We start from the raw sequence: 10,085 nt of genomic DNA on the forward strand, positions 1-10,085 counted from the left end.
GAGAAATAACGGGTTTGGAGGAGGTTAACCTGCTATGGCTGTCATTTCAAACAGAACTTCTAACTGCAAGCCTTGTCCTTAGCAGGACCACATAGATTTAAAAGCACAGAATGGGATGGTGTCAGTGACACCTGGAACCATCTTTAACAGGTAAAAGGAAGCTAAGACAGACATTTCTTTGATACAGAACAGTGTGTCGTTCCAACAGTTTTGCAGAGCCTGACAAATGAACCATTAAACCAGAATCTGAATCGGTCTGAGTCACTCCGCTTGAACGTGTTAAGGTCACTTCCTTCACTCCAGCTCTCCACGCTCCAGCCTTCACGTCCCCCCTACAGGCACAGAGATAAAGAAAATACATTTTAAAATCATAGAAGTGGTTACAGGGTGCTAGCCCCAACTCTTGTGAATGCTCAGTGACATTTTAACCGTGACCAACGCTGGCCCTCAGAATCTCTACAGAATTAGCAGCTCTTTCGCTCATGCCGTTGGGTAGAGTATTCGTTCGGTAGGGAGGACATACAAAGTACTACAGTCTGGGTGGCTTCAACAACATAACCGTATTTCCTGTCATTTCGGGAGGCTGAAAGTCCAAGATCAAGGTGCTAGCAGCATTTCTCTGGAGGCCTCTCTCCTTGGCTTGTAGATGGCCACCTTCTCTTCTAGTCCTCATATGGTCTTCCTTCTGTATGTATCTGTGTCCTAACCTCCTCTTCATATGAGGACACTAATCAGATTAGATTAGAACTCACCCTAATAGCCTCCTTTCAACTTAATCAGCTATTCGAAGACCCTGTCTCCAAATACAGTTACATCCTGAGGTGCTGAGGATTAAGTCTTCAACGTATGAATCTGGAAGGGGACATAATTCAGCCCATAACTGGTAACGTGTATTTCCATTCTCCCACACACCCATGCAATAGCTTCCTCCAGAGAGGATATTTTTGCCCTGGTCTTACTTACTTCACCCCCTCAAAATGCATCGCTCCTCGGTCCCTGTCTTTCAGTCCACGTTTTCTACTTTCAAGTATTATGTAGACAAATTATCTGATGTTAGAAACTGCGATTTGATTTTTTCAATTTGTAAGTATACCAGTCTCCCAGGTAACAGAAACCTAAGGATAATGGCCTGTTACTGAAAGAAAACAAAACAAAACAGAACAAAACAGGACTAGCATGGCAAGAATTTCAGGAATTCTAAAGCTGGAAATAGGAATGTGTGAGGGAAAGTGGAGATTTGTGCTTGGTTCCAGATAAAGGCATGCATGGAAGGTCCCAGTGCAGAGCCTAGCACACGGTGGGGTCTGAATCCTTATCACTTCTCTGCTGCACAGGGGCAGATGTCCATAGATCTGACAGCCACCCCTGTCCAGCCCACCATCATCCTTCTGGACCACCGCTGCAACCTCTTCCTATGCCTCTCCATTTTCTTCATGACGCCCCACACTTGCTCTCCAGACAGTCTCCAAAGTGATTTTGTAAAATTCTGAACGAATCAATGTCACAAACACCTCTCCACATCCCCTTAAAGTCCTTCAGCAAATTCCAGTGGCTCTTAGGAAAAACCTCTGCTTCTCATTATGGTCTTTGAGCAGGAGTCAACAGACGACAGCCCGTGAGCCGAAGCTGGCCACCACCTGTTTCAGAGAGCCCGCGGCAGAGAATGGATTTCCCATGTTTAAAAGGTCGAAAAACTCAAAAAGGAGGTTTCATGACACATGAGAATTACAAGAAATTCAAATTACAGGGTTGAGAAATAAAATTTATGGAAACATAGCCAAGCTCATTTATTTATATCGAGTCTTCAGCTGCTCCTCATGCAACAACAGAGTTGAAGAGTTACCATGAGATCGTATGGCCCACAAAACCTAAAATATTTAGCATCTCACCAAAGTTTGCCAACCCCTGCCTTACAAAACTAGGTCATGTGACACCTTCTACACTCCGTCCTCATCCTGGGTGCCTCTCCACCACTCACTGTGCTTTGGCCACAGGAACCATCCATCTGTTCCAGACAAGAGGAGCACATTTGCAACCCCAGGGCCTTTGAATGTGCTCTTTTCGCTGCCTAGAATGCTCTGGCTCAGCTCTTTATTGGCCAGCTTCTTTTACTTAGGAGTCAGCAAACCTATCATTTCTTCCCAAAGACTTTCCCTGAAGACATTCTTTAAAAGTAGCTCCCCACACCATCTTTTCTGTTTTGTGTGAAATTAAATAATTTACCTCCATTTGCAAGGCATTAAACAAGTCTTAACATTTAGCTTGTTGAATAATAAAATGGATTAGCCCTAACTGTCAGCAAAAATTTAAGCAAAATTAAGTCACAATATTTTAAAACTTTATTATTTCCTAAAAGTGGTAAGTGCCTATTGCCGTGATTTTTGAAGCTATAGAAAAGTATACAGACGGAAATAAAAAATCACTCCAGAATGCCACCACCTTTAGATTATTACCTTTAGTATTTGATACATATCTTTCTTTCATTTTTTTATATAGTTCTGTTCATTTAAACTGAAGCCACATGGGGCGCTTGGGTGGCTCGTCGGTTGAGCGTCCGACTTTGGCTCAGGTCATGATCTCGCGGTCTGTTAGTTCGTGCCCCGCATCACCTTCTGTGCTGACAGCTCAGAGCCTGGAGCCTGCTTCGGATTCTGTGTCTCCCTCTCTCTCTTCCCCTCCCCCACTCATGCTCTGTCTCTCTCTGTCGAAAATAAATAAACATTAAAAAAAATGTTTTTAAACTGAAGCCATATACCTAGCCTGTGACTAGATTTGCCTAAGGCAACTCTAAAATACGCAAGTTTGTTTGGTGCTAACACATACTAGAGAATAATAATAAATTAATTCATGAATTAAGATTCAGTTGAATTGCATTATAAGGAAGGGTCATGGTTGGACACATATATGGTGTCGAAACTGGATTCTGTACTGTGAAATGTAAATGTTAATGCTTCCCCTCCATGCTTAGAGATTCCAAAGGGAAAGAAAGAGAGGTGGGGGGAAGGGAGAGAGGGGAGAAGGGAAGAAAGTGAGGAAGAAAGAAAGAAAAAGAGAGAGGGAGGAAGGAAGGAAGGATAGAGAGGAGGAGGGGGGAGAGGAGCTTTTTCTTCCTGAGTTTAATTATATCTTTACAGAAAATTACATGCCCATCTCATTTCTATGTGTTCTCTTTAAAGACTGGTACTAATTAGCCTTTGAGCAAACATTTTGGAAACAATCTCATGCAAATTGCTAAGTGCCCTTGATCTGGCCTGTCATAGGCCTTCAGATTCGCTTCTTACCAGTGCCAGCACCATTTCCTTTTGCTTGGTGTGGCAATTGCCAAACACCGTGGCAAATTCTCTGGCACTCCTTCTACTGAGAGGTGTGGTCCACACCCCTCTCCTTGATTCTGGGCAGAACCATGACCGCTGCAGCCAACCCAGTATGGGGGAAATGTTGCTATATGATTTCTGAGGCAAGACCAGAAAAGGCCATGAAGCTGCTTCTTGGTTCTCAGGATTTGGTTTTTTTTGTTTGTTTGGTTGGTTGGTATTTTTTTTTTGGGGGGGGTGGGTGGAAGTAGACAACCATTAGGTAAGAAGTTCGACTGCTCTCAGACCACCACACTTAGGTGCTCTGGTCAACAGCCCAGCCGAGCTCCTAGCTGACAGCCAGCCTCAACTGCCAGCATGTGAGTGAGCCATCTTAAACATTCAGCCCTGACTAGCTATTATGGGGTGAATAATAGACCCCAAAAAAGATTTGTTTAAGTCCTCATGTCTGGAACCCATGAACGTGACCTTTTTGGGAAATACGGACTTTGCAGGTATAACCAAGTTGAGATGAAGTCATACTGTATTTGTGTGGTCCCTGATCTAATGACCAGCGTCCTTGCAAGAAGAGGGAAATTTGGACACCGTGACATACACAAAGAGAAGACGACCCTGCGAAGAGACGGAAAGAGCGCCATGTGACAACTAGGCAGAGATGGATGGGCTCCATCTACAAGCCAAGGATTGCCGGCATCCACCAGAAGCTGGGAAGAGGCAAGAAATAACCCTACCCTGGACTCTTCAGAGAAAGCACGGTCTTGCCTACACCTTGATGTTGGACTTCTAGCCCCCGAGATCTGTGAGAAGATATGTGTCTGTTGTTTCAAACCACAGAGTTTGTGCCACTTCATGATGGCAGCCCTCATAAGGCACTACGCTAGTCCTCGAATTTTTGCAGCCTGGTCAGCATCTAGCTGCAAACAGGAGAGACTCCAAGAACTGCCCACCAACCCTCCGATTTCCTGCCCCCCCCCAACTGTGAGCAAAAGGAATTGGTTATTTTGAGACTCCAAGGTTTGAGATAATTTGTTCCATAGCAGCAGTAACTGGGGCACCTGGATACTCCCATTCACCCTTCGGGTTTCCATTTAGCCATCGTCCTAGGACGCCTTCTCTGACCTACTCAAACCCCCCTCTGAACCCCCACAGTGTCTCTTTTTACTTGCTCTGCTTTTCATTCTGCGTTGTATGAACCCATACTGTCCCCCAAAACAAGCCTTTCCTTTCACCATATTCCGGCGATGATGCATGTTCACCTTGAGACATTAGCCCAAAAGCAAAATTCTTTGCTTTGCCTCAAAGAATTCTGGTGCATTGTTGAATTTACTAAAGCTTCTGTGCAGGAGATAAAAGAGAAAGATGGCAATATGCATTCACAGAGCAAATAACTAACACACTCGCCCATAGATTTTTTTTTTTTTTAATTTAGCCTGAAGTCCTCCAGGGGCATCTTTACCACATACATTCTTAGGACCCTTCGTATGTCGATGACCTATTAGGAAGAAGAGGTTCTGAGGGTTTCCCAAACTTACAAAATGGCTGAAGTCTTTTTTATGGAGTAGTTTCAATGGCTTGGGATTTTCCTGAATTTGATTTAACTACCAAAACTCATCATCATTATAAATCCCGTTTTTTAATTAAATTTTTTAATGTTTATTTATTTTTGAGAGACACAGAGAGAGAGCATGAGTGGGGGCAGGGCAAAGAGAGAGGGAGACACAGAATCTGAAGAAGGCTCCAGGCTCTGAGCTGTCAGCACAGAGCCCAATGCGGGGCTTGAACTCATGAACTGAGTGACCTGAGCCAAAGTCCGGCGCTTAACCGACTGAGCCACCCAGGCGCCCCTAAATCCATTCTAAGATATTGCAATCTTTCCCCCAAAGCTTTGGACTCTCTGAAAAAAAAGAGCAGGACCCTGGGCATTTCACCCTGGCTTCTTTATCATCATTAATAAGTCCTAGAGAGAGTTTCCAGACAGACCCTTGAAGAGTCTTTACCCCTGTGACTCATGTTGACGTTCCTCATCCCGAGCACATCACAGAACGACTGAAAAGTTCCCGCAAACTTTCCGACTGCCCAAAGCCAAATACAACACCATTTGGAGCACACCGAATACTCAATGTTTCTGCTCACTAATTTCATTTCTTAGTTTCAGACATAGTACTCGTAGGCTATTAAAAAGTTGACGACCCCTGTACGTGTGGCACAGAGAAGGTGTAATGGAGCCAGAGGGAGGCCCCGATGGAGCCTCAGACGCCTTCACGCACGGTTCTGTCTACCTCCCAAACGACTACCAGCCCTGAGCAACTGCCAGGAACGCCATAGGGTCTGCCAACGCGTTTTGTTTGTAGATGATAAAGTAAGTGAGGGTCATTCTCTAGCCCCTGGGAAGTGTGAGGGAACGACCAGTGTAGGACACGAACCCATTTAGGAGCCCTGCTCCAGTGCTGAGCGAAGCCCACGGCAGAGGAGGGCTCCCTCAGTTCTCCATCGCGTTTCCTGTTCCTGTGCATTGGGGCTCTGTGTGTGCTCAGCTGACCTGCGGTCCTTACCGGTTCGGTCCTCCTTACCCATAGAGCTTCATTTGCAAGGACTGCAGATTTAACCTCCTCTAGGGTGGAGAGAAAATCAAACGTGGTCTTTTAATAATTGAAATATTATAACAATGAGACAGATTGTGATGTTGCACTGTAATCCTGGTTGGTAACAGTGAGGTCTCTCGATGCTTGTATTTCTTTAGGCTCAAAGTCATTCATCCCTAAGCTGAAAATATACCATGCTCACTTGCCAACACACTCACATTTTCTTGTACACACACACACACCCACACACACACACACACACACACACACACACCTCGTGTAACTCTGACTCCTCTTACGACTACACTCCCTAGTACCCTTTATTCTACCTGCCTGGTTTCCAAAATAAAACAGGAAGTCACCCTGGATTCATTCCTCCCCCTCTCCATCAGCACTGGGCAGCCACCATGAGCTACAGTCTACCCCTTTCCAACCCTGAACTCCATCCACTTCTCTCCCTACCTGCCGCACCCAGCACTATGCAGTTTAATCACCAAAACCCTTGGCTGTCTTTTCCTTAAAGGCACAGACCTACCTTCACATCATCTTTGTGCCTTAGGCCCTGACAACATAGTGCCTGGCACCTAGCAGCTCTTCAATCATGTTTGCTAAATGGATGATTTTCTCATGCAACCTCCTCGTGCATTTGCTAGAACATATGGCCGCCCAGGCAGTAGGCCTGGCAGGCAACCAAATGGAGTCCAGGAGCGGTTTGAACCTCCCTCCCTCCCAACATGATATAATGCCAGAAATGTCCCCTGGCAGAAGAGACATAACTCCTGATCTGATGCATTATGTTTCCAGGAGGCCCGTGTTTAAAAATCAAACATGGCTCCCCTAAGACAAGAATTATCAAGTCCTATCAACGTATTTGGTCAATCGGCAAGGTTCTGGATGGGACATGAGACAAATGAGTTTTGACAGCCGATTAGGTCAAGTGAGATCCATGGCATAAGATGTTACCCCTTGGAAGGACAGGATCTGAAAGAAAAGTCACAGAAATAAAACCCGGCATTTAGGCGTTGCCTCTAGAATTAGATGGATCAAAAGAGAGAAAAGCCGATCATCCAGGTTTGAGTCAGAAATGGGAAAGCTGTACTTCCTGTGTCAGTTCATCGCCTAGATGCTCTGGTTCCACTAACAACGGTAATTCTCTCTCTAGACATGAATCTAATAAGGCCATGTGTCTGGATTTCCCGGAATTTCTCTGACTCTGAATATGGACTTGTTCCCAAAAACGTCCATGTCCCATCTGCCCTCATGAGTGGGTCATTTCCATGATGTCAGCCGAGGGAAGGCAGGGAGATGCCTGAAGCCTGCTCACTGCTGCCACATTTGACAACAATGGCGGATGGAGACTTATCCTCACCAAGAGAAGTGAGGGCTGAATTCACCTTTTAATTTACTGCCTGAGTCAAAATAGCATGAAATGAGAGCTAATAAAATAACCCAGTTGGCTTGGAAGTGTTATCTAATTTCTAAGAGTTCTCTAAACCAGGTTGAATCATCTCAGGATCTACCAGATGTCACTGGCCATTAGAGTTCCCGCGAGTTCACCGGGCTTCTACCCCCTTCACTCCCCTCCCTCTCCTTCCCCTTTCCTTCCCTTTTCTTCTCCCTCCCTCTGCTCCTCCTCCTCCTTCAGCTCTTCCCCCTTGTCCCACTTCCTCACTCCCTCCACACCTCCTCCCTCTCTCCCTCCATCTCTACCTCCTTCTCTCTCTTCCTCCTTCCCTGTCCTCCTCCCTTTCTGTTTTCTTTCTCTTCCTTCCTTCCCTTCCTTTCCTCCTTTCCTCCCTTCCTTGCTTCTGTTCCTCCTTCCCTCTCTTCCTTCTTACTTTCTTTGCTTTCTTCATTTCCTCCCATCCCTCATTTATTCAACAAATACTTGTTGAGGGCTTACCTCAGGTCAGATGCTACAAAAAAGAATGAGATAATTGCACAAAATCCCTGTTACACACACTCACACACTCACTCACACTCAGTAGCACACTCCTATTTGGGGACTGCCCTTGGCAGTTTCTCCGATGGAAACCGGTGTTGACAGTTGGTGGCCCTGCATGCCCGATGCTAAGAGGCAAGGAGTGCTAAAGATCAGGGCAGGATGGGGAGGCCAGGAAGACTGGAGAACAGCTGGGTTTGCCTCGTGACTCTGCCTGCGACTTCATGAATGACCTTGACCAGGGATCTGGGCTCTAAGAGCCTCACTGAAGAAAGGAGGTGCCTGCTCAAGTTCTCTCAGTTTCAACTGGCTATAAGATCTGAAAGATCAGCTCAGTGTGGGAAGGGCTCAAAGATAATGAGGAACCAAGTCTTCCAAGGTCAGAAATGGGAAAATGGAAGCCACGAGAAAAATAAGTAAAGACCTGGTTCTCTGAAACTCTTGTCTATCAAGGAATATATGACAGACGTAAGCAAGTCTTATTTCCCCTAGCATAAAATATTCAAGTCGCTTTTCTGGGTCAGGCCTTTGCAGGAGCGACTTGAATGAGAGAGAGGCTAGAGTGGATCATGAAAATTTTCTGCAGAGAAGCAGCGCCACCTGCTGCTGTTCAGTGGCATAAATCTATGCCACTTGATAAATCTAAATCAGAACCAATCTCCAGTCTGGGGCGTTCCTGAGTATGGAATCAGGAGCGTCAGTCTTAATCAAAAGCTGAGGTTTTCGATTTTGACAAGACCATCAGACTGTGGAAAGATTTCTCCACAGGTTAATTTTAGCCCTGTTTTAGATTTACCTTTGCCTCAAACTGTTCAGCCATGCTACTACGTATCTTTCTTTATAAATCAGCTTCAATGATATGTGCTATTAAAAGCCACTTAGTCAAAATCTGACATTCTAAGTAGGTGGCTAGGTTCAAAGGTCCCAAGTGTCCTTCAGTTCAGACTCCATTAATCAATCAACCAACCAGTCAGATCTCGAAATCTCTTCCATCTCTAAAATTCAGCCTCCTGGAGAAAATAGTGTTATCTGTTGAGTTCTATTGAACATGGGGCATTTTGTATACTGAGGGGTAGAGGCATAGGATGCATTCCTGACCTGTCACTGTAGAGAATTGTTATGAAAATATACAAACATAAGTAGCAATTATAAAAAGTAAATAAGGATTCTGATCAATCCCCGTCCCAGGGTAGAATGGACCATAACTGCTTTGAGAACAAATGCTTCAGGCAGGCAGCCAGTGGGGCTTTTATAGAGGAAGAGTTTCCCGATCCGCAGATGCAGAATTACTAGGATTTGGATAACATTCAGGGATGATGGGAAAAATGGAGCCAAGCACAAAACATGGAGGCAGAAAACATGTTTCAAAGTTTTGGGCTAAAAATAAATAAATAAATAAATAAATAAATAAATAAATAAAATAAAATGTGCTTGAGAAATACCAGAAAGATTAACTGAACCTGAGTAAGACTTTTTAGAATAGTATGAGATAAGACAGGAAAGGGAAATTGAGACATGATGAGATATTTCGTAAATGAAAGGATACGGAGTTTGAGCTTGTTCCTGTAAGCAATCGAAAAGCACTGGAGATTTCCGGGAAAGAAAATAAAATGATCAGGAGTATGTGTTAAGACTCACCTGGCAATCAGACACAGAATGAAATGATTTTCAGATGTGAAAAGATGCCCTGAAAGTGTAAAAAAGCCCCACAGAGGTGAAAAAGGAAATTTTTCAAGGCCACAAGTGTGAACCTAAACGCAGAAAAGAAATCTGGCTTTGTGATATTTTTCTGTATCAAAGAATAACTTAAAATTATTCTGAATATCAAACCCGGTGGGTGCCCACTATGCAATAAGGAAGAAGAAAAGGAGGGACACACACACACACACACAAGCCAGAAAGGAACTACTATAGAGGGAAAAGGATCCTGACCCAAAGCTTGAGAGAAGCAGTTACGATGTTAAGGCCGCAGAAACATCTAGAAGGCTAAGAACTGGAAAAGCATTGGTTAGACATGGTTACACATTGTAGATAATGCATAAATAATGAATGAATTACCTGATCGGTTAACTGTTTAATGTTTTTTCATTAGACAGGTTTGGGCAAGAAGGAAACTTGGAAATTATCTGCCTCTCGACGCAGTACATCCTCCCAAACAGCTTTCCAGTATCCGTGTTGTGTCCGGTGACGTGCGCACCCTCCCTCCGGTGGGCCAGCCGGAGACTTCTGCGAACACTCAAAGGCAGG

This window comes from Neofelis nebulosa, chromosome 6, assembly GCF_028018385.1.
Source record: "Neofelis nebulosa isolate mNeoNeb1 chromosome 6, mNeoNeb1.pri, whole genome shotgun sequence".
In the NCBI taxonomy this organism is placed as follows: domain Eukaryota; kingdom Metazoa; phylum Chordata; class Mammalia; order Carnivora; family Felidae; genus Neofelis; species Neofelis nebulosa.